The sequence below is a fragment of the Echinops telfairi genome, unplaced genomic scaffold (assembly GCF_000313985.2).
Source record: "Echinops telfairi isolate 266 unplaced genomic scaffold, ASM31398v2 ScPeMD7_7461;HRSCAF=8499, whole genome shotgun sequence".
Lineage (NCBI taxonomy): Eukaryota > Metazoa > Chordata > Mammalia > Afrosoricida > Tenrecidae > Echinops > Echinops telfairi.
The window spans coordinates 1,517,646-1,543,817 of NW_022111361.1; positions in this window are offsets into that span (position 1 = coordinate 1,517,646).

Here is a 26,172-nt window from a genome sequence, read left to right on the forward strand (position 1 = left end):
AGTATGGCGGTATCTTCACTAGATTGTCAGTACACATCCGGACCCTCTCCGCAACCTGACACCTCATCACTGCAACTGTCCATCTACTGGTACCTTCCCAGTACTCAACAAAATGCCCTTTAGCTCCATAGATTAGAAATAAAATGTAAATGATTCTTTTACAATATAAAACAGTTGATGGCTGTCCGTCCCCCAGGGAGGAGGCCACACACAGTTCCATGCAATTGGTTCCCTCTTTCCTACCTACCGAAAAGTGGATGAGGGGAGAAGTCGGACAGGGCAAGATATGACAAAATACCCATTTGTAAACTATCAAGGGCTCATGCGGGAGGGGGGAGCGGGGAGGGAGGGGAAAAATGGGGACCTAATGTCGGGGGTTTAAATGGAGAGAAAATGTTTTGAGAAACGATGTGCAGATGCGCTTTACACAATTGATGTGATGTGTATGGAGTGGGATAACAGTTGTATGAGCCCCTAATAAAATGTTAAAAAAAACAAAAAAAAAACAGTTGATGGCAAAGAAATTAGCATTTTGATGAGATCACCTAAATACATTTAAAAAATAAATCAATCTTATTTTTCAGAGCAGTATTAGGCTTACAGGGAAAAAAAGGAACCAAAAATACACAGGGTTTCCATACACTCATTTCTCCCTGCTCCTTCTTCTATTATTAACATCTTGAATTCCTGTGGTACATTGACTATAACTGATAAAGCAATGTGATTACATTGTTATTAACTAAAGTCCACAGTTTACACTAGGGTTCATGCTTGGTGGTACATGTTAATTGGGTTTGGGAAAATGCATAAAGCCAGATATCTACCATGGAAATGTCACATAGGACAATTCGGTTACCCTTATAAATCTTCTGTAGTCCACCTACTCATCCAACCTCCCTCTGCTTCCCCTTCCCCTGAACTCCTAGAAACCAGCGCCACACAGAGCAATCTGCGTTAAGGTGCCTCTAGGTCAGTGCTTCTCAACCGTCCTAGTGCCGAGACCCTTGAATACAGTTCCTCATGTTGTCACCACAACCACAAAATTATTTTTGTTGCTAATTCATAACTGTAATTTTGCTAGTTATGAATTCAAATGTAAATATCTGATAGGATGTATTTTCAGTTACAAATGGAACATAATTAAAGCAGAGTGATTCATCACAAAAACAATATGTAATTATAAATTGTGAAATATTTATTTCTAATGACAAATCAATTAAATTTTGTCTTTAAGCATGGTGTAGCATGGGTAACAGTCTTCATACCAGGTACTCATATGTGGGTGTATCTGCATGTGGGTACACCCACCTGGAGATGGATAGAGGAGCAGTGTCTTGGTTCCAAAGACCTTGGGAAATATGTGTTTTCTGATGGTCTTAGGCGACCCCTGTGAAAAGGTTGTTTGACCCCCCAAAGGGGTCGCGACATACAGATTGAGAACCACTGTTCTAGGTCTTTCCACAGCTTGGTAACTTTTGTCTTTTGATCCCAGCTATTATTCTATCTTGTGGATGTGCCAACATGTGAAACCATTCTCTATCGAAAGCCATACTGGCCGGCAATTATGAATTCAGCTACTATTAAAAACAGAGTTTTGTGCTGGTTTTTGTATGTATATGAGTTTTACAAACTTTTGGGTAAATACCTAGGAATGTGTTTTTTAGATTATATGATAACATTATGCATAATTTGTAGAAACTTGTCAGATTGTTTTCCAAAGTATTTGTATCATCTTGCATTCCAAATGGAAATGACTCCGAGTTCCTGCTCTTTGACAGCCTTGAAGGCATCTGGGACTGCCAGTCTTTCAGACTGAGCCCTTCTGGCATGTGAGCCCACTACTCATCCGTCAGGTTGTCATACTGTGGTACCTTGTTTGTTGTTGTGATCGAACCATGGTGCATAGATTTCAGTGGATTTTCCAGGCATAGACCAATGAGGTGTCCACTTCTGAAAGGTTATGGGCTAAAACTTTATGAATTTCAATAAATCTTGGTCTGATATATGCCAGAAGAAGAGCCTGTCGGGTTGGAAGAGACTCAAAATAGTACTTGGGAAAGCTGCCTCAACAAAATTGAGCTTTCCCTCAGGATGTGGATAGAGCAAACCTTTCAGTACGTGCTTTTGCTCAGGGAGCATGATTTGAAATGAAAATAAACCACTACAAATAGTCAATATTAATTAGAACATGGAATGTATAAGGTATGAATCCAGTAAAATCGAAAGATGTCAAGAATGAAGCGGAACACATAAAGGTTGATATCCTAGGCATTAGTGAGCGAAAATGGACTGATATTAATCAGTATTGGTTTATTCTGCTGGAAATGACAAATTGAAGAGGAACAATGTGACATTCATTGGCACACGAAAAACTGAAGATCTATCTTGACGTACAATGCTATATGTGACAAGATTATATCTATATACCCTCAAGAGAGACCTGGTGATAAACTATTATCAACTTTATGAATCAACCGCTGAAGCCACTGATGAATAAATTGAAGACAACCAACTTCTTCCGGCTGAGATTTATCAGCTTTACAATCAAGATGGATTGATAACTACTGGTGATTGGAATGCAAACATTGGAAACAAAGAGGAAGAATCAATGGTTAGAAATATGGCCTTTGTGAGAGAAACAAAGCTGGAGAAGAAGGAATGTTTTCAAGCCCAGCTGCTTCTTCATTACAAATACTTTTTGCAACAGCCTCAATGGTGATTATAAATGTGGACTTCACCAGATGGAATGGACAGGAGTCAACGGACTGCATCTGTGGAAAGAGACGATGAAGAAACTCTATGTCATCAGCCCAACCAAGATTGACATCAATTGCGCATGTGAAAGTCTACGTTGAAGTTGAAGAAAACTAAAGCCATTCCAGGCTAGACAAGACATGCCTTTGAGGATATCCACTGAGTTCAGAGACCATTTCAAGAATAGATACGACACACTGAACACCAATGATGGAGAACAAACATAATAAATGAAGAAAGCCAACAGTCAATTAAAAGACAGGAGAAAAATGAGACCAAAGTCAGAATACATGTCACAGGAGACCATGAAATTTGCTCCTGAATGGAGAGTAAGTGTTTAAGGCAAATGGAAGAAATGATGAAGTGAAAGAACTGAACAGAAAATGTCAAAGGGCTGCTCAAGAAGTTAGGATAAAATATTACAATAAAGTGTGAAAAGACCCAGAGTCTTTGAAAAAGGCAGGAACATGTCCAACGTTTCTCAGGTCGAAAAACTGAAGAAAATAATTCAGGATTCTCTGGCAGAGGGCTGGAAGCATCAAAAGAATGCACAGAGTACAGCTACAAAACAATTGGTTGATGTTCAATCATATGAAGAGGTAGCTATGATGAAGACTCAATGGTACTGAAAGAAAAAGTCCAAGCTGCCCTGAAGCCATTAGCCAAAACAAGTCTACAAGAATTGACCAAATACTAATGGAAATGTTTGAGCAAGCTGAAGATACACTGGAAGCACTCACTTGTCTATGTCAAGAAACTTGGGAGACAGCTACTTGGCCAGCCAACTGGTAAATGTCTGTATTTATGCCTATTCCAAAGAGAGGTGACCCAACAAAATGTGCAAATTACTGAATAATATCATTAATACTATATGTGAAGAAAATGATTTCTGAGAGTAATTAAAAGCAGTCAAAGTTGTACATCAAAAAGAAGCTGCCAGAAATTCAAGGTGGAGTCAGAAGAGGACATGGTATGAAGTGGATCTTGGCTGAAAGCAGAGAGTAACAAAAAGACATTTACATGCATTGTATTAACAATGTAAAGACTTTGTGTGGATCATAACCAAGTATGGCTGACATTTTAAAGAATGGGAATTCCAGGATACTTAATTGTACACAGACCTCTTGAACAGAACCAGGGGATACTATAAGTTTTAAAATTAGAAAAGGCATGAGTACGATGGCACTTTTTAAAACCATACTTATTCAATCTGCATGCTGAGCTTTGTTATTGTATCTACACACTCATTATCAAACCCTAGTTTTCCTTCTAGAAGAACAAACACTGGTACAGGTAAGAGCTGGAAACAAAGGGAATCCAGGACAGATAAACCCCTCAGGCCCAATGAGAGTAGTGATACCAGAAGGGTAAGGGAAAGGTGGGGGAGGTAGGGGGAACCGATCACAAGGATCTACATATAACCTCCTCCCTGGGGGACGGACAACAGAAAAGTGGGTAAAGGGAGACATCGGACAATGTAAGACATGACAAAATAATAATAAGTGATAAATTATCAAAGGTTCATGAGGGAGGGGGCAGGGAGGGAGGGGAAAATGAAGAGCTGATACCAAGGGCTCAAGTAGAAAGAAAATGTTTTGAGAATGATGATGGCAACAAATGTACAAATGTGCTTGCCACAATGGATGGATGTATGGATTGTGGTAAGAGTTGTACGAGCCCTCAATGAAATGACTTTTAAAAGGAGAACAACAACAACAAAGTCTGTCTTACAGGAAGAGAAACAAAATGTTCCCAAATTTGTACTTTTGGACATGTTACTAAGAGAGATGAGTCCCTGAAAAAGGGACATCATGCTTGGTGTAAGAGAGGCCATCCCTTAATGAGCTGGGTTGCCACAGTGGCTGTAACAATAGGCTCACACATAACAACAGCTGTGAGAAGGCACAGGACGCGGTACTATTGTGTTCGGTCGTACGCAGGATCGCTCCATGTAGGATGTGACTCAACATATCTAACAACACTGCCACTAACAAAATTACTTCAAATATTTCTTCTCTTTATTTTCTCCTTGATGTCCCCTTAAAAGTATGTTTTACTTGTGTGGGCCATGACAAACTATGGATAGTCTTGAGAAGACTAGGTACCCCAGAACACTTCATTGTGCTCCTGTGAAACCTGTACATGGATCAAGAGGCAATCGTAGAAATCCAAGGGAATGCTGCATGGTTTAAAATCGGGAGAAGTGTGCATCCAGGTTGTATCCCTTCACCATACTTCTCAATCTCTAGACTAAACAAATCATTAGAGAAGCAGGAGTAAATGAAGAAGAATGTGGCATCAGGATTGGAGGAAGGCTAATTAAAAACTTTTGATGTGTAGATGACATAAATGTGTTTGCTGAAAGTGACAAGGACTTGAAGCCTTTGTTAACGAGGATCAAGGATTGCAGCCTTCAATATGGGATTATAACTTAATGTAAAAAAATAAAATAGAATTCCTCATAACGTTGCCATAAAGGGTGGAAAGATTCAAGATGCCAAGGATCCATCTTGCTGGGACCCACAATCAATGCTCATGGAAGCAGCAGCTAAGAAGAAAACACTGTGCTGCACTGGGTCAGTCTGCTGCACAAGACGTCTTTAAAGGGCTGAAAAGCAAGGACATGCCTTTGAGGACTAAGATGTGCATGACCAAAGTCATGGTATTTTTCTATCGCTCACGTCCATGTGACAGTTGGACACTGAATAGGGAAGACTGGGGAGTAATCCAGGCATTTGAACAGGTGCTGGCGAGGAACACTGGAAGTGCCCCGGGCTGCAAAGAGAGCAATGCACTCTGTCTTGGAAGATGTGCAGCTCAAGTGCTCCTGCGTGGCGAGGATGGCAAGACTTTGTCCCACGTGCTTTGGGCATGCTGTCAGGAGAGGCCCTGGAGAAAGACCTAATGTCTGGTAAAGCAGAGGGCAGCGAAAGGCCTTTGACAGGAGGGTTGGCCTGGGTGGCTGTAACACTGGACTCAACGTGAGAACGATGGACGATGGAGAGGCCCAGGACCTGGCCGGGGTCACTGTGTCGTGACAGGGTTGCTATGAGTGGAACCAAACGGATGGCACCTAACAACATAGCCTTGTGTTACTGTCTCATTGTTATTATATCGTTGCTGCTCTTTTTTCCCATGGTCTTTTCTCTCCCTCTTTTTTTTTTTTTTTTCAGGATGGACAGTTTCCATCAAAGTAGCTCCGGTGTGTTGATTCCTTCTTTGGCTATTTCCAGTCTATTTGAGAGCTCATGAAAAGCATTTTTTATTTCTCTTACAGTCTTTTCTATATTTTCACTAGTTCTTTCAGATTATTTCTTAAAATTTCAACAGGCTATATAGTTCAGTTCCTGTTAAGCCAGTTGAACAAACGACAAGGCCTGCTAAGGGCAAATGCACAGTCTGAAGAGGCAGGGCAGACGCAGAGCCACCCTCGGAAATGGCAGCGCCTTTGAAACTATAAGCCAGGGAATTTAAAAGAACTATGATTCAAACGCTGAGATGTAATAGAAAAGGGGACGTGAAATAATAAATTAAGCAAAGAGGTGAAGCTTTAAAAAGCAATGTAAAGCAAACAGTGGAAACCAAAAAGACTATAAGAGAAATGAGAAATGCCTGTCATGGCCTCATAAATAGGGTTGTTGATTTTCAATTTGTCAGCGGTTTTTGTTCTCGCTCCTCTTTGTATGGAAGGGAAGGGCAATTTCCCAGATTTCCACGTTAGACCGGAAGCTGCAACTCTCCAGTTCTTTGTGAAAGGCACGGGGGCGTCTCCAAACCCCGGAGATGCAAATTGTCATGCCTACTGTACAGAGAGGAATGTGAAACCTAACAACTTGGATGGCTTGTATCGAAATCCAGATTTAACTCTCAAGTCTGTATTCTTTCCTTTGCCCTACACTTTTCCAAAACGGGGATTAAAGCTACTGGTTCCTAGACTGTTTGGAGATTATCAAAGGTAATTTCAAACTTACATTGAATTCCTGTTACTATTACCAAAGATTTGGTATAAACAACAAAAATCGGTCTGTACCATATCTAAATCCTGGTTCATTTTCCTCAAACTGAGGATTGGAGAAAATTCTTTTATTAAACCATACAGTGATATTTAACGTGCAGTTCCTTTCTGAATAATAATTCTACTGAGAATAGAGCTGTTGTGTTGAGTGATAGATATACTGGCTTAAGTTTAGGCTCAGAGGTACACCTGGAAGCTGCTTAAGGCAGTTACACTGGAAAGTCTCTTTACCCTAAAGCAGTGGTTCTCAACTTTCCTAATGCCATCACCCTTCCTCATGTGCTGGTGACCCCCAACTATAAAATTATGTTCGTTGCTACTTTATAACTGTAATGTTGCTACTGCTATGGATCGGGCGATCCCTGTGAAAGGGTCATTCGATTCCCAAAGGGGTCATGACCCACAGGTTGAGAACCACTTCCCTAAAGCCATTCCCATGCCATCTCCTGCAGTCGCCATTGAATGTTAAAGTTCGTGTCAATTAAAAACATAATTCTAGCCAGAGAAAATGTAAGCCATTGTCAGCTATTATCTCACAGATTAATGAACTAATCTCTCCCCAGGAAACGGGAACCAGGGCTTGTAACGTTCGAGGGAAAAGGTCAGACAAGTGGAACCACATGGAGGAAATTTGGGTCAGATTTGCACTGAGAAAAAAAGCGAGTGTGAACAGAGACTCTAACCACAAGTTAACTCATCACGCAACCCGTTCCCGTGCCCCTGCAGGTCAGAGGGCACTGCTCCTTAGTTTCACAGACCACGACTCAGACGGGATCAGAGAGTTTCAGCTTCCCTTCTTTAAGGAGCTGGTGGATTTGAACTGCTAACCTTGTTGTTAACAGGCCAACATGACCACTATGTCACCTGGGCTCCGACTTTTAACTCTAAAATTATATAATAATATCGCAGGCCAGCAAACGTCTACCTTTAACTGTTTTGCCTGAATAACAAAAAAAGCCAATAAACATATACTTTTGAAATTCTTAATATGAAACTCACTTAAACAAAACGATCCACAAAACGTGACAATTGCTCTCAGTGCATCCACACAGCACATTTTACTGTACAGGAACCTCCCTGCGACCCCTAGTGCATTCCCCTAGCAATGCAACTGCTAGTCTGATGCTTATATAATTATTTCCTCTGACAGGAACGGCTTGATTTTCAGCGCGCCTTGTCCCCCCCAAACGGTTTATCCTGCGGAACCAGCTTGAGCTGCCCTATGTCTGCATGGCTGCCTTGTTTTACCTTATTTACTTATGCTGCACCTTGTTCTCAAAAGCGACTTAGAGGGATCCCGCCAATATGACAAAGCTGGATATGTTAAATCGTATTGACTGAGTAAAACAAAAAGAATGCACAGAGATTGAGAGAGCAGATTAAAATGCATAAAATAACGACCAGTTTTCTTTCCGAGGATGATCTGTTCATGTTTTAATAACAATGTGTTAGTTAGCACAAACTAGGTCCTGTTGTGATAAAAGAACTCCCAAATCTCAAGCACTCGTGAGACCGGTGTTTTCATTCTTTTCCAGGTTCCGTGTGCTCTGAAGCGGGGCATGGATTGTGATAAGAGTTGTATGAGCCCCTAATAAAACGATTAAAAAAAAAAGAAGAAGAAAGAGCAATTCCCGGACTCATAAACTGGGGAAGTTGGGCCTTCGAACATCCTCTTCCGCTATTTCAATTGGCTCACAGAATGGGAGAGACTGAACCCTTGTACTGAAAGACCTGGCTACCTGAAGCTGATAGGGAGCACCCTGGGACCCGGTCAGGAAGCACTCCAAGGGCCATTTCAGGGCCCCCATCGCCGCCCGTGCAGGAGTTTGAAAGAGGTAAAGAAAGGGAACCCACTGTGGAGATTGCCTCCCGAGGGACCCAGCCCTCTCTCAGAACAACTTATTAGCGTCCACTTACCTTCCTATTGGACAATGATCAGGCTTGAATTCACACATTTTCTTGAACAGTAAGTGGGCTTTGTTGTCCTAAATTTGAGTTGATCTGACGTTCGGAAGCGTGTCTATTCAGAAAATCAAAATATACCTTCAATATAAGCAAGATAAGACCCTGAGCATTTCACTGGCTTTCTGCAAAAGGGAGAGCGTGTCTCTCCCCACATATTTATACTACATGTGTAATACTGCTGACGAGTTGCAAACTAAACCAAAGGAAACTCGCGGCCAACAAGTTGATCCCAGCTCACAGTGACCTTATGTACATTTTCGTAAATCTTTACAGCGGCAGAAAGCCTCGTTTTTCTCCTGGGGAGCAGGTGGGGGTGGTGGGGGTTAAAACCACTTGCGATTAGCTACCCAATTTGTAACCTGCTATACAACTCCGATTAATCTTTGTTTAAGCTCTCATCATATATTTTCATCCACAGATCCGCTAAGACTTGGGTTCACTGGGACTTATCATCATCTATACGGACGATTTCCCAGCAAGTGAAGAAGAGGGACTTTATCCTGTTCTAGCACATACCTGACCAAGCTGTGGTTTAGAGTTCTGTGTGTGGTTTTCCATGATCTGTGGTTTTCCTCAGCATGGCGCCCACTACACAATAATTGGTGACCTTATATCCTGTTTGTGCAGACCTGCTCCCATAAAGATTTACAGCCTTGCAAACCCTGTGGGGTAGTTCGACTCTGTCCTGCAGGGTGGCTGCGAGTGTGAGTAGACTTGACGGCAGTGGACTTGGTTGGGTTCGGGTTTCTAGTGTGCGTACAGAGATTAGCACCTAATTTCACCGCCATGTGCGGATTCAGGACAAATCCCCCTACTTTTCAAGCTGTCAGAACTTTGAAAGAGTCATTTCCTGCTATGTCAAGACAACCCATTAATTTGATAAATTTGGTGGAATGATTCAATAATGATGATTTAGACACTAAATTCTCCATCTTTCAAATGAAAAGATTAAAACTTCACATTTGTAAAACTAAACTTCCCTCAGAATGCTGAAAATGATACTTCTCTATATTGTAAAGTATTGAGAAATTCACTTAGAAACGTCTGCTCTTTGGCATCATTGCTTCAGAGTGTATGCAATTTCTGTAGTGTAGTGGTTTGCATGTTGACCTCCCCGATTGCATGGAACTAAAATAGCGAAGGTAGATGGCATTTACGGGCTATTTACTGTGTTTCAGGCACTGTTACCTCGCTTGGTTGCCCACTAGCCCTCTGAGATAGATAATTTCATCCTACCCATTAGTTGGTGAGATTGATTCTCAGAGAGGTAAATCAGTTGTTGCACATTACAGAACTTTGCTCTTGTTGCTGCCTCTGTGTGCTGTGGCTCATGACAAGCCCTGTGACAGAGAAGCACTGTCCCTTAGGATTTCTTATGTGGTAATCTAAAGAAAGCAGACCACCAAGCATTTGTGGCTCAACAACCTGCAGAGTTGCTGAGTGGGTTCAAACAACGGAGATTATGACTTGCCGCCAAGCACTTAAGCATTTGTGCCAATGGGACTCCTTAATTACACGGAACTAGCAAGTAAGGATTTGAACTTAGGTAGCGACATCACAGTCCACAGCCTGGCAGGAGGGGATCTACTGCTCTGCAACAAACAAACAAATAAAAATTCCTGCTTTGTCCATCCTACTCTGGCATGGTACTATACTAGGTTGCTATGATTAATAGCCATGGGTAATGAAAGCAACAGACTTTTATTTATTATTTATCTGTGTGTCAAGTTCTGTGTTAAATTTTATCTTCATTTCCTTTGATCCTCACAATTTTTAAATTGTTTTTTTATTACTCCCATTTTACTGACAAGAAAGGTAAAGCTTTAAAAGGCTGGTTAGTTCAAATAGCTTTAGGTCAATCTTTTGCATCTTCATAGTTTAAAATCACATCACTTTTATTTAAAATGTTGTCTAATGTTTACCAATAAAAGGATACTAGATTCAAATAGTTTCCACAGAAGAGTTTAGGAGTCTCAAAGGAATACTAATCCCTGTGCCATTTGAATTATTCTAAAGCATATATAATATGAAAAATTTACCAGTTAATCATGCAAATATTTTGATTTTATAGATAACAGAAAAAATAATAGGACCGCCCCACTCTTGAATGTAGATGCAAAAACTCCAAAGAAATACAAGTGAATGGAATATGTGGTTTAGTTGCTATTGGATGAAACTGACCCTGACTCGTAATGACCTCCTGTGCTGTGGGGCAGAAGTGCCCCATGAGGTTCTCTTGGCTGCGAGTGAGTGGAGCGCAGCTCGCGGAGAGCCCCTGGGACAGGTCAAGCCGACTCGGGTCTCCAGACTGCGGACTCTGTAGGCCTTCTCGAGCGCATCTGCAGCTTGAAACCGATCAGTACGCACTGAGGTGTACTGATGAAAGTGCAAACGTCAGAAGCAAGGAATAAGGGTTGGTAGTTGGACATATGACAGTGGTGATAGAAATAGTGCTGGATTTCACATGGTAAAGGTTTTCAAGATTTGTGACATTCATTACAAATGCCTTTTTTCCATAACAGAAACTGCAACTATGCACACATGGCTTACTAAATGAAATAAATACGAAAGGGGGAAATCCACTGAATCTGGGAAGAGATGACAGAGATGACAGAGACACTCAGCAGTGTCCAGAACAGTGTCAGGACGCGACGGAGGAACAGCCCCTTAACTGCAGATATGCAAGTTGAAGCTTAATAAAATTAAGCGAATCCATGAGTGCAAAGTATGATCAGGAGTGCATCCCATCTGAATTTGGAGACCGTTTCAAGAATAGATTTGAGGCACTGAATACTCGTAGCCAAAGATGAGATGAGTTGTGGGATGATATTAAGCAAAAGGTCATTTACAAGTCGGGAAAGAAAGAAAGATGGCAGAGAGGTGCTGACATTTGTTTTCGTGCGGAGAGGCTAAAGTGAACGGAGGAAATGATGGAGAGAAAGGGTTGAACAGAAGATTTCAGAGAGCATCCCTAGAAGACAAATATTATTATTTTTTTAATGTATGAAGACAACGTCAGAAAACCAAAAGAAAAAAACACACTCAATTTTTTTCATGATGAAAGACTGAAGAAAAAATTCAAGTCTTGAGATGTATTTTTGAAGGATTCTATGGGCAAAATGTTGACTGCTGCAGGAACCATTAAAAAGTGATAGAAGGAATATGCAGAATCACTGTACCCTACAGAACCAGTTTGCATTCGATCATTTCAGGAGACCTCATATAATCAAGAACGGATAACAGTGAAGCAAGAAATCCAAGCTACATTGAAGCCACTGGGGACAAACAAGACTCTAGGAATTGATGGAATACCAATGAAAATGTTTAAACATATGGATACAGTGCTGAAGATGGTCAAGTGCTGAAGATGGATACAGTGCTGAAGATGTGCCAAGAAATTTGGAGACAGCTCTCTGGAACTGACTGGAAGAGTCCATATCAGTGCCCATTCCATAGAAAATGATACAACAAAATGCACAAATTATCAAATCATATCAGTAGCCTAGCACGCAAGTAAAATTTTGCTGACGATCATTAAAAACAGTTACAGCCATACAGCAACAGGAGGTGTCTGAGACCGTGCTAGATTTAGAAGAGAACGTGGGATAGGGACGTAATTGCTGATGTCTGATGGACATTAGCTGAAAGAAGCAATCACCAGAAGGATGTCTGGTTGAATTTGCAAAGATATCCAGTTGTGTGGAGCATAACAAGTTATGGATAACATTGCCAAATGGGAATGTCAGAATATTTAATTGTGCTTATGCAGAACCTGCACACAACCCAGGAGCAGTCATGTGATTAGAACAAAGACTGTGTCAAGGCTTAAAATCAGGAAAGATGTATGGCAGGGTAACATCTATTCACCATATTTATTCTTTTTGCATACTGCGCAAATCATCTAGGAAGTTGGACAATATGAGGGAGAACATAGCATGAAGTAAGAAGGAGAACTCATTAACAACCTGCGATATGCAGATAACACAAACTTGCTTGCTGGCAGCACAAAGGACATGAAGCATTTACTGATGAATATAACAGACTGTAGCTATGGATCATACCTCAGCATAAGAAAAACAAAATCCCCACTACTGGACCATAAGAAATATGATGATAAAGAGAGACAAATTACGAAAGTTAAGGAATTAATTTTATTTGCCACCACAATCAATGCCCATGGAAGCAGCAGTTAAGACATCAAAACAGTGTATTACATTGGACGACTGAGTTGCAAAATATCCCTTCAAAGTTTTCAGAAGCAAAACAGCCACCTTGAGGACGAAGGACCACCTCACCAAGGCCAGGGTGCGTGAAGAAATCTGCCAGTGCAGTAGACAGTGCTCCTTTCAAATGCATGGGGCTTCATCAACATGCCACTAAAAAGCATTCTGCTGTATTAAAGAGTCCGTTTCAAGAAAAACAAAGATAGATATACTAAAAGTATTTTCTAAAATTTAAAATAGGTATTTACTGAAAGCCAACTGCACATATTTTACTAAAATGTTAAAATACCAAAAATAGTAGAATCAAAGCCATGAAAATCATTCACCATCATTTTGAACGTTCTAGTTAATGCAATAGAAGAGAAAATAATGACATAAATGGTAATTGTATTTTAACTGCGAAATAAAAGTCCAAATGATAACCTCTTGAAACGGCATACTTCCATCCCTAGTGAAATGTAAATGGCTGCCAGCCTCTCCCCACCTGCTCTAGTCTGTATGGCTGCTTTTCAGACGTGCCCCAGACATCACCCTTCCCCGCTGTTCTGAGCATTTCCTTTGCCTTGGTTTTCTCCTCAGAATGTTTGAGACCTGATCTTTCGTGACTAAAATATTTTGTTGTGCTTACATATTTCATAAACATCTAGATGTAAAAAGTCACCATTTCAACATCATCCAGAACTGTGATGCAGTGACACTGTGTTTCTGTTGGACAACTCGGTTGTACTTCTATTCCCTTATTCCCCACCTCTTTTCCCAAAATTTGAAGGCCTGTCACTGCACATGTTAGAGCTACCATCCAGCTCTTCCTGTGCAATGTATTTTTTCTTTCTCTGAACATATTTAGATTCTCTCTCGTGTCCCTAGTAATCAGACATTTTATCCTGATATGTCTTAACGGGTCTTTTTTTTTTTTTTTTTAACTTCCCAATATCCTATGTTAGGCTCTCAAAGTTTCATTTGGGAAATATAACGTCTATCAGTTCTCAGAAATGTTTTTGAATGAAGTCTTTTCTAATTTGTGTTCTCACCTTTCTTTTCTTTGAAAAAGAATAATTCTATTATTTGGATGAGGATTTTTATGGGTTGCTCCTTTATTTTTCTTATTTTCCCGCTCCAGTTTCTCATCCTTTTTGTTCCACCGTTTATAGAAATTTTTATTGCAGCTCTCTCAGTCTTTTTTTTTTTAAGATTCAAAAGCCTATTCCCACCCCCACCCCCAATTGTACTTTTTCTAAAGCATTCTGTTCTTGATTCAGGGATGCAATAATACCTCTTATTTCTCTGAAGATATTAAAAGTAACTTGTTTCACATTGTCTCTTATATGTAATGTATGTGTTTTTTCAGGTTGAAGATACCATCTCCGTCCGCATCAGTGGGCTTAGACATAATAATGATTATGAAGATGCTGTCGGCAATGCTTTGCTCTGTTCTACATGGGATCACTGAGGTGGAGTTGACTTTATGGCAGCTTACAACAATAATATAGGAAGCAGAAGGACTCTGGGGCTCTACTTAAATCTTACAAAAGTACAAGAACGATTTGTTCTAACAATGTGGCAATGTAAGATACTCCTCTTCCCAACACAATTGCTGAAGCCAAAAGGGTGCATAAGCAAATGTGGTGAAGAAAGCTGATGGTGCCTGGCTATGAAAACACATAGTGTCTGGGGTCTTAAAGGCATGAAGTTAAACAAGCGGCCATCTAGACAGGAAACAACAATGCCCACGATAGACACACACCAGCCTGTGTGATCATGAGGTGTCGAAGGGAATAGGTATCAGAAGTTTAAAAACTAGCAATCAAATTGACGTGAAGGAGCATAGACAAACTGGAGACCCCACATCCACCTGTCAGATAACTGTAGAGGAGAAAGTAACCAGATCTTCTTCCTAGTCCATCTTAGTCTAGGAACTCTGCCCAAACCTGTTTAGCATCACAGCAACACATAAATATCTACGGTTGATGGGGTGTCATTATGCATGAGGTACATTGGCCAGAAATCACACTAAGTCTCCCACATGAATGTTACGAAGTCCACCACCAGCCTTCCACATTGTGTTACACTATTTCCCCCTTCCATCCACTGGCCTGGAAAAATCATGGCAGCAAGGGCAACCGTGTGCTGTTTGCATTTAAAACACTGCCTAAAGCGATGCCTTCAATGTGCCTTCATTCATACTGATGCCAGTCTGAATTTTAAAGAATGCTTCCTGTCCTCCCAACCTTTCACTCCACCTGTATAAATCCCTCTGCTTCCTCAAAGTCCACCTCAAGAATCACTACGCCAACTGGAATCAGAAAAGACCTAGGCTCCTCTCAATTACTACAGAACAAACGTATTGCCTATGTGATTGATACTATTAGATGCTAAGATTAGAATCAGACTTTCTCAGCCACAATTCCAACTCCTTTAGTGCATGATCCTGACCGTATAACTTTGAATCCTGGCTCATAACTCTGTCTTTATGACTTTGTAGTGCCAGTGTTCAGTGTAGGCTTGTTGATTGGTTTCATTATCTTCAAAATGATATCGAATTTTTTTAAAAAGAAAAGAAAGTGAACTTGTTTAGATAGATGTATTTCCTTCCTCACAATTCTAGAGCAAAATTTTTAATATTGTTGTTGAGACAAAAAAATATTTAGATGGAAAATAAATAATTTTGTGGGTGTTCAGGAGCTGAGAAAGGACAGAATTTAATCTATGAATTTATAACTGCCAGGTGTTTCTAATAGGACAACAGTAAGAAATATGGTCATTTGTAAACTATATAGAAAAAAGATTAATATTAAAAATAAGTTATTCAATATCGACTCTATTTTAAAATTTTTAATGAAGTAATTTACAAAGATGGTCCTCTTTATAAACAGTTTTAGAATATCATGTTAAACTCAATTTCTCAAATATCTTGTTTTTCTCATTCTATATTATACTATTTATTAAAAGCAACACAATGCTGATTATAGAAAACATGGAAAAGGTACATAGATGAAAACTTGGATCAAATTCTATGACTCAAGCATCACCATTATTAATATAGTGCTATTTTCCATCTAACCTTTCATCACTGTGTGTTGGAGTCACCTCAGTGGCAGTGGGTTTGATTTGGTTTGGTTTTATATATATTATGTGTGTGTGTAGTTAAACTTTGATAGTAAGTACATGGATTATTAGTTGAACCATGACCCCGTGACACATTTTCATAAATTTACACTCACCTAACCAACTGGTAGATGAAAAGCCAGACCACCAGCTGCCCCTTCTCCTGTTCACTCCCCTCTGTGAAGAAAGCCAGTATCCTGACTTCAACCATGTGATTCATGCGGCCTCTTTCCAATCTTGGTATAAATAGAAGCATATAGTATTTTTGTGTGCCTGAATTGTTTTCATTCAAAGTTATTTTTGTGAGTTTTATTCATATTATTGCAGGTAGTTGCATAACATTTGCGTGTGGACACATCATCGTTTCCTTATCCATTGTATCCAAAATTCTTCTAGGCATTTTGGGTTGCTTCCAGTTGGCGATTATTATGAACTGTGCTGCTATGACTAATGTTTGCATCTTTAAGATGAAGTGTTGGAGCCATAAGAATGCATATATGATTTTAATACCAGTGTTCTAAAGGGATGACACTAATTTGTACCTCCCAATTCCCATCATCAGCATATTAGAGATATCATAGCTTTACAGCCTTGCCAACATCTGCTACTTTCTATCTTGCCCGTTTTTAGCACTTCTGGTGGATATGTAACTCAAACCCACTGTGGTTGAGTCTCTTCCTACTCAGATTTTCCCTACAGGGAGAGTGGAATTGGCCTCACAGGATTCACAAGGTTGTAATTCTCAGTGGAAACAGATGGCCACATTTGTCTCCCATGGGGCAACTCGTGGGTTTTAATGCCTAACCTTTTTTACGGAGCAGCAGCACTCTTTAATAATTGCATCACCAGGGCTTCTTGGTGGATGCACAGTGACATCTTACTATAATTTTAATTTAGATTTCTTTGATTCTCATGAATTTGAGTGCTTTTTCATGTTTATTGCCCATTTGGAGATCTTCTTTTGAGATTTGCTTAACTATTTGGTATTTTATTTCTAGTGACTTGTCTGTTGTTGTTTTATTTGCTTAAGGAAATTCCTTATGTATACTTTTAGTTCTCAAATCTTTATGTGATCGACATGGTGATTGATATGTATTTGTGCATCTTAACTATATTTGTGCAGTGAATTAAATTGATTTATTTTTACATCTCAAATCAACTTTGGCTATTTAGAATAAACTCCACTCAGTTCCTTAAATACAAGGGAGGATCAAAGAGTTTGTGAAACACTTTAACTACCTTTTATTTCATTTATCCATGAAAATTTTGAAGCCACCTTGTATGTTAGATCCGATTTGGTAACATATTGTTTACTATTTTTGTATCTATTTACATGAAAGGATTAATTTTTTTCCTCTTCAAAGTACCTCTGAGGTTTTGGAATCAAAGGATAAATTAAAATAAGAAAATATGTTGAAATGAATAGTAATGAAGGGGTACTATATGTCCAACATGAAAAAATTAGCTCAACAAGTGCTTAGAAAAAAATGTATAGCCTTAAATGTACATGGGTTTGTAAAAAAAAGTTGTGAAGAAATCCAAACCGTAAACTTTTTGAACTTCCCTCATACATATATAAAAAGAATATTATTCAATGTTTCATAGCAAGGAACTAGGGAAAATAAGATAACTAATAATTAAATTCCTATCCCTGGTGTATCTGATATTTTTCTTATAATTATACTGGAATAAAGTTTTGGGGACGAAGCCAAAAGAAGCAAGTGCTGTCATATGTTGGGATCATAAAATATGTTACAATATATCCTTTTAGAAATAGGATATAATTGAAAGAGTTTTCACAAAATAGTTATATATTTTTAAATTATTTGGAAGCGTTCACCAATGAAACCATGTAGATTTGTGAAATTTTCTTTTAGAAAGCCTTTTTAAATGAAGAAACTCATTTATTAAAAGGTGTGTGACCAGCCAGTGGGATCACGAGGTGTGGAAGGGATCGGGTATCAGGCATCATCAGAACAAAATATCTTACTATAGTGAATGAGGGGGGAGTGCAGAGTGGAGACCCAAAGTCCATTAGTAGTCCACTGGACATCCCATTTACAGCAGGGTTTCGGGGAGATGAGCCAGTCAGGGTGAGATGTAGCAATGATGAAAAATACAACTTTCCTCTAGTTCCTAAATGCTTCCTCTCCCCCCACACCCCCCACTACCATGATCCCAATTCTACCTTGCAAGTCTGGCTAGACCAGAGTATGTACACTGGTACAGATAGGAACTGGAAACACAGGGAATCCAGGGCGGATGAGCCCTTCAGGACCAGTGGTGTGAGTGGTGATTCTGGAAGTGTAGAGGGAGAGTGGGTTGGAAAGAGGGAACCGATTACAAGGAACTCTATGTGACCTCCTCCCTGGGGGACAGACAACAGAAAAGTGGGCAAAGGAGACATTGGACGGGGCAAGATATGACAAAATAATAATTTATAAATTATCAAGGGCTCATGAGAGAAGGGGTAGTGGGGAGGGAGGGGAAAAATGAAGGAGCTGATGCCAGGGGCTTAAGTGGAGAGCAAATGTTTTGAGAATGATGAGGGCAATGAATGTACAAATGTGCTTTACACAACTGATGTATGTATGGCTCGTGATAAGAGTTGTATGGACCCCTAATAAAATGATTAAAAATTAAAAAATAAAGAAAAGGTGTGTGACTGTTCAGATAGTCTTTGTCTTCTGATGACAGCTTTGGCGAGACAGAGCTTTGCAGGAGCTTGCGCATTTCAAACAGCCACATTCGTTGTTTTATAGTTGTGCCTGGGATTGATTGCGTCTTTTTGAGTGCATATTGGATCTCCTTCACTTCTGAACTTGGCAATTTGTATTTCCTCCATCACTCTTTTTCTTTATTGTTCCTGCAAAGATTATTTATTTAAATAATCTTAAAAAGAGCAATTTTGGATTGTGTTGATTTTTAAAATTATTTTCTAGTGATGTCTGCATTGTCTAGCTTCTGCCTATGAAAAGTTAACTGATTTTTCAGTCTTTCTTCTTTTAAAATATAGATGAAGGAGTTTCAAAAATTCATGGAAAAATGAAAAGATTATAAAATTTTTTCCCCCACAAACTTCCACAAAGTTTTCAAGTACATCTAAGGCTACAGATTTCCCCCCTAAGTACACCTCCTCTTCCTAGTTCTCACAAGTATGGGCAGCTAGTATCTTCACTGTTATTCAGTTCAACATAGTTTCTTATTTTTATCTGTGTTTTGACTTATAGACGATTTAGAAGATTATGGTTTCAGCTCAGGAAACGTGTTTTCTCCAGGTAACTTTTTGAAGTTGACATTTAGGGTGAGACCACTGCATCCGAAGGCCACATGGGACGGCTTCAATGTTGTTAGGTGGAGATTTTTCTCTTCCTCCCCATTTAATATTCTTTCGATTAGTAATTCCTATCAGTACAGATGCATGCATACTTATTTCGTGTTAAAAGTCCAACACGCTATCATTTATCGTTCAAATTACTTGTTTGGAAGTTGTCTCCCGTGTCCCTTTGACATGCCCCCATCATTTTGCTTTTGAAAGCTGTTTCTGGTGCCGCAAGGTGCTGGTGGTGTAGGGTCTTTGCTCCAGAACTAAAAGTAGTCATTTAGCCAAGGAGCCATCCTTCTTCCTTTTACTGGGAAACCGTGCTGGAAACCAGGATCTGGGTGTGCTGCGGCTGCACTTGCTGCTGCTGGGATGCCGTGTTCCTCTCGACACTCAGGTGAGCGCGCTGGGGAGTGTGGTTGTTGTGATATGTCACCACATTAGCTCCACACCATAGAGACCATATGCACAAAAGGAGGAAACATGGGCATCTTCACAATGCTGTGTGAGCTCATTGCTGCAGCCACTGCCCGTTCATCTCAGCGAGGGTCTTCCTCCTGTTGACAGCCCGTCTACCTTACCGAGTACAATGTCCTTTTCCAGGGAATGGTCTCTCCTAATAACGTCTATGCACATATATTGATCCACGTATACGCCTATATATCTACAGTTATTTCTGTGTCCATTTGTATCTATGGGAAATTAAACACGAGTTCATATTGAAGTCGATCATTCTAATGCGTATTATCTGGTCCGTCCTAGCCTCCCTCTCCAATGGTCAGACATCTGCTTCCACCAGCTACAAAGCATTTCCCCCCTTCAGTCCGAGAATACTTGTACAGCATTTTCAGAAGGAACAGTTGCCCCTACAGTAAGCACTTTTACTAACTAGAGTACAGTGCTTGTATTTGGGTCTTCTGTCTTTGGTTTTAGAGTTTGCAGTCCAATGCCATTTTCCAAATTTAGTCAGGGCAGCATGGCCTTTCTCCACCAGTCAGAGCTTGGTAAACTCCTCTTCTGTTGATTATCAGGGATATTTTCTGTTTAGTAATGTTTATTTATTTGTTGAAAATTACAAATTTAGTGATTCAGTTGATGTTATTAGATCCCTTACCTTAATTTAACAGAAGATATGGTGACAGATTCATCATGTTAAACCACTGAGGGACTGAGATGATTTGTAGTTTTAATAATAGTCAATTTGGCTCCAATTTGCCTCTGATCCTTAGACCTGGCCATTGAGAAATTTTTTGTGTGAGATAGATGCCTAGTGGGTAACAGTCTTTTCTGGAAGAATTTCAATTTTTTTCTACAGATTTTGTTCTTAGAGTAGTTTTATAGTTTTATAGCGTGTTTATAGAAAAATTGAAGAGAAAAATATTAATCACATGATTTATACTATTTTAAGTAATCCTAAGCAGAAACACTTTGAGATCTTTGCCCTTTTTTGATATAAACACACTTCATCACTCAGGGGCACTCTAATTTATGTATGAAATGATCTGTTTCTTACTATTTAAGTTCAGGGAACACTATTGTTCATAAACCTTTATCTGAATTTCTGTTTGCTTTCTGGAATATAAAACTAGAAATATTTATGGGCAATGTATAAATTAAAAAATATGTTTTATTGTGAATGGCTGGAGGCTTACAGAGCAGATCATCAGTTTTGCTTTCAGCAATCATACGCATGTTGCTTCAGGTTGCTGTAACCCCTCCATGTAACACCATTTATTCCACCTCCCCACCATGTTTCCTGTGCCCATTCTTCCCGCTTCCCTGTGAACGTTTAAAAACTTCTAACACATTACACAGTCCTCACCAGACACACTCTCCTATCTGCGAGCTCATGTATTTCTTCACTGAAAAGCAAGCTATCCATCATGTAGCTTCTCTGAGCTACACTTCCTCTCCTTTCACAAAGATTTCATTTCTGGGAGCTCCCTGTCAATGTACTGTTGCAACCTTTCTTGTATGATCCTCAACAAAATGTTATTTGCATGCAGTATTACTGATATTGTTCTGTATTTTCTACATTCCGTAGCTTCCCTTTCTTTGGACTAGAGACAAGTATGAACACCTTCCAGTCAGTTGTCCAGATAACTGTCTTCCAAATGTCTTCATAGAGGTAAGTGAGCGCTCCCAGTGCTTCATCCACTTGTTGAAGCATCTCAATTGGTATTGTGTCAGTTTCTGAGCCTTGGTTTTCACTAATGCCCTCAGCGCCGCTTGGGCCTCTTCCTTCAGTACCACTGGTTCTTGACCACACTCTTGAAATGGTTGAATGTCGGTGAATTCTTTTTAGGACAGCAACTCTGTACTCTTTCCATAGTCTTTTATGTTTCCTGCACCATTCAAAGTTTGTCCATAGATCTTTGAATCATTTCTTCATTCATTCAATGTTAGCTACACTAAGTATATTCTTCCTAAACTTTGACTAGAAATCTGAAAAAATGAGCCATCACTGAGCCAAAGAAAAGAAGTCTAGAAGCAGAGCAAAGGTATTAAAACATATTAAAGTCATTTATCCAAAGTTACATTATAGAAAAGTGTATATGTGCATGTATTTTATGAAGTTCCTGGTTAAATTTTGATAATGGATTTTAAATCTTATTTTTATTATGATGATTTTTACCACTCATGCCTCCAGTATTTTACAAGACACAACAACCAAGCAACAAAGCAAGGCAAGTCAAAGCAAAATAATACATATAAAAAACCCCTCAAAAACATAACTAAGAAATACTGTTTCTACTTCAATTTAGAAAACTGCTAAAATTTGGTTCAAAATGAATACAATTTTATCAAGGATAGACTGGACCTAAGATAATGGTCTAGTAGTAATATTATTTTGAAAAGAAAAAGATAATGTTATAAATAACTGTATTTTGTTATATACAAAATTAATAAACAAAAACAATTGGTCTATTCTAATGTTAGCTGCCTTAATCCCCACATGGGATAGATAAAGCAGGATACAAATCCTTCATTAATCACACACTAAATAATTTGTTACAAAGATAAAATTTCAATTTCATCCAAGCTACTCTAATATATTCTTTTCCATCTTTTCTTATTTTGTCAATTGCCTTTCAGTATTTCTAAGTGCTTACTGAAAGTTTTCCCTTGCAACATCAAAACTAAATTCACCATTATTTTCCACCCACTAATCCACCTACGTGTTCAATTTCCTCCTCTCTGTCAATAGCACCATCATTTTCTGCTTTACTAAAGTTTCATTTTTGAGTCAGCATTGACTCATTCTTCTTTCTTCTGATTGTATTTAATCACCATGAAATCCTATATAATTGTTTGGCAAAATAGACCTGGATTCTATCCATCACCTTGTCCTTTTGTGGCCCCCAAATTCCTGTGTACCTGTCAAATCAGGGAAATAGAAGCCTGACTAAAATGTACAATTGATGGTAATTCAAGTCTTGACTCGGTCTCATGTGCAGTGTAATATTTCTGAGCAAGGGTCTGAAGGGATTGCTAGGGTAAAATACTGACTGTCAATCCCTAATGGTTACTAATCTGCAAAATTAGAATAGTAATGTTGCCTATATCATAGGATTATTATGAAAATCAAATGGGCCAACGCACATAAAGGGCTTATAAGAATGTGTGATATGTGGTAAGCCATTTTTATTCTGCTGTTAATTTAGAAGGACAATTACGATCCATACAGAAGATATTGATAATGGAAATTACTAATAAAGATTTTTTAGCAACATTGTCTCCATTCTCACTATTCAAATCCTCTTCCAGAAGGTAGCCTAAACTACTTTTAATAACGTTGGCATTTTTTTTAACTGCCTTACAAGATATTGGATCTATTCTGTCTTTCTCTGAGATAAAATCCTCTGATGCATCTCTCATTATTTTCAATTTTTCCATAAAGGGAGGGTAGTGAGGTGCAAGCAATATGGGATGTAGAGAATCTAAAAACAACAGATTGATGAAAAGTCATTTTGATTTTGGTTTTATTATGTGCTGGCAAGTCATTAAAATGACAGTGATAAACTACCTCTCCTCCTAAAATCATCCCTTGGTCTGGTTGCTTTGGTTATTTTTTCATGTTATTTACATATGTGTATATCTATATATGTATATATCAATATACATATATGCGTGTGCATATATGTATCCTTAAAACATTTTTTATGCTTTCATTACATTTCCCATGAACTTTTTAAAAATCCCTCACATATACATATATAAATCAAAAACAAACTCTTTGACATCAAGTTAATTCTGATTAATGGCAACTCAATGTGTGAAGATTAGAACTGGGTTCCATGGGTTTTTTAAACTGTAACATTTTGGAAGCAGACCACCTGGACTTTCTTCTAAAGCACTTCTGGGCGAATTTGAACCTACAACCTTTTGGTTAGCAGTTGAGCACTTAACTCCAGGGACGATATATAAACAGAGAGAGAGAGAGAGAAGAGCCCTAGTTGTATAGAGGACCAGGTCAGCACATCAAAACCACCAGTTGCTCCATGGCAGAAAGATGAGACTTCCTTTTGCAGGAAGATTTAGTCTCAGAAACACCGCAGGGGCAGTTCTCCCAGCGCTGTAGGGTCACTGTGTTCTGGAACTGCCTTGATGGCAATGCGTTTTTCTAAGCTTTATAGTATCATGTTTACTCATCCTTTAGTGAACATAGGATTCTACCTAGAAATTAATTCTGAGAACTCCCCATTATACCTCTGGTTCCCAATACGCAGACTAAATCACCTGCATTTTTTCCAAGAATGAGTTCAAGATCACTCCATCCCACTCTAGTTGGTGCCTCCCTGTAGTTCTACTTGTTTCTACACTGGAGCCATTAATTCCAAATAAAGAGTGATAACATCATTATCATAAAGGCTCAGAAAACTAACTTGAGTTACTTTAACCCTGGCATTCTATGTGACCAATGAAGTTCTAAACAACTGTTATTTTGAGTATAAAATAATAGGATAAATAATTAATGTTGAAGTCTATTTTACTGAATTTTAACATCTTCAAAATGGAAACTTATTATTTTTGAATTGTTAGCTATTTGGTGGCATAGTGGTTGGGCAGCTAACCACAAGGAGAGCAATTTGAAACCATCAGCTAGCTCCATGCGAGCAAGACTAGGTTTTGACTCCCATAAAGAACTCAGAAACTCACAGGGGTAGGTCTTCCCAGCCTTACAGGGTTCTCATGAGTCAGACTTGTCTCGATGGCAGTGAGTCTGGTTTGGTTTGGAGGAGTACCTGCATGGAGAAAGCAGCAATACTGATCATTAAATGACTGCTAATGAAAATAATTCTGTTGTGTAAGATGCAAACCAGATTCAGTGTCACTGAGTTAAGTCAGATGAGTCTGGGTCTCTAAGTCCTTATGCAAAGAGAGTCTCATCTTTCTCCTACTGAGCAGTTGGTGGGCTTGAACTGATCACCTATGATTGGCAGCCCAGTGCTTACCTGACAATGCCACTAAAGCAGAGGTGTTAAACTTTAAGCGATTCTCAACCTGTGGATTGCTACCCCTTTAGGGGTCAAATGATCCTTTCACAGGGGTTACCCAATTCATAACAGTAGCAAAATGACAGTGATGAAGTAGCAATGAAAATAATTTTATGGTTGGGGCGTCACCACAACATGAGGAACTGTATTCAGGAATTTGCCTCTCATGTCTAGTGTATTTGAAATGCATAATACAAGGCTCGAGCACAAGTTTGCTGGCTTGACAACTGTTTCTGGAATAGGGTTGTTGTTATGGATGCTTTCCATGGTTATTCTCAAATTACATCTTATTCTTTCAGGCTCTTAAAATATGTTAATCCACTATTATGTGTGATTTAATAGTACTTTTCACAGGTATGATTTTTATATTGCTTTTAAATACCTGTGTGTACATCACTTTTACTGTGAAATTCTAAATAGAGAATTCTGAACTTAGAATAAGAAATGCACATGTGTATTTCTATAATGTTCTCTATACAGTGTTAGAAACCTGTTCTAACTTTGAAAATAAAATAATTGAAGTATGTGCAGTAGGCCATAAACAACTTCCTGAAAATTGTTCTGTGTGCCTACACTTTCTAATCAGGAAATACAACACTAATAAAATCTTTATAAATTAACGAAACATAAATATATTAGTAAACGATTCCTATAATCTTAATTAATGAACTTCTAATAAGCAAGAATACAAATATGCCATACAAGAATCCCCTATTGGCAATAACGCATATATAAATCAACAAAACATAAATATATCATACAACAATTCTTTAACTGGCAATAAAGCATATCGATTATAGTTGAATGTGACAGTACACAGGGTATAAAACCCTGAGTGTTACCTTACACTTTGCTAAACTGCCCTAGACCCGTCCCTCAGACATGCCCATGTCTAGTCCATAATCATACCTACAGTAACTGGCCGCAGGCCATCTCCGAGAACCCCCACTGTTGCCAGCCACCAAACTGCTGTGGCACCTCCCTTAGGTAGTAGCCTGTTACCCAAACACAATAGGCCACAGGCCAGCCCCAGAATCACTCCTACCAGCCCCACAGACAGAAAGCTCAGAACCCCCACGTCTTTCAGGAATATGGTGCCCAAGCACCAGCAAAACGACACACAAACAGCAACCTAGCTCAACACCCTCAACAAGAAAACAAGAGAAACAGAATGCAATGCTGGACATAGTCCTAAACCTCATGACGCTCATTGAAGAAGCAAACGTTTATCTGCCACCAAAAGAAACCCTCAGAATGCTTCTTGGAGTCATACAGGATATGAGGAAGTGA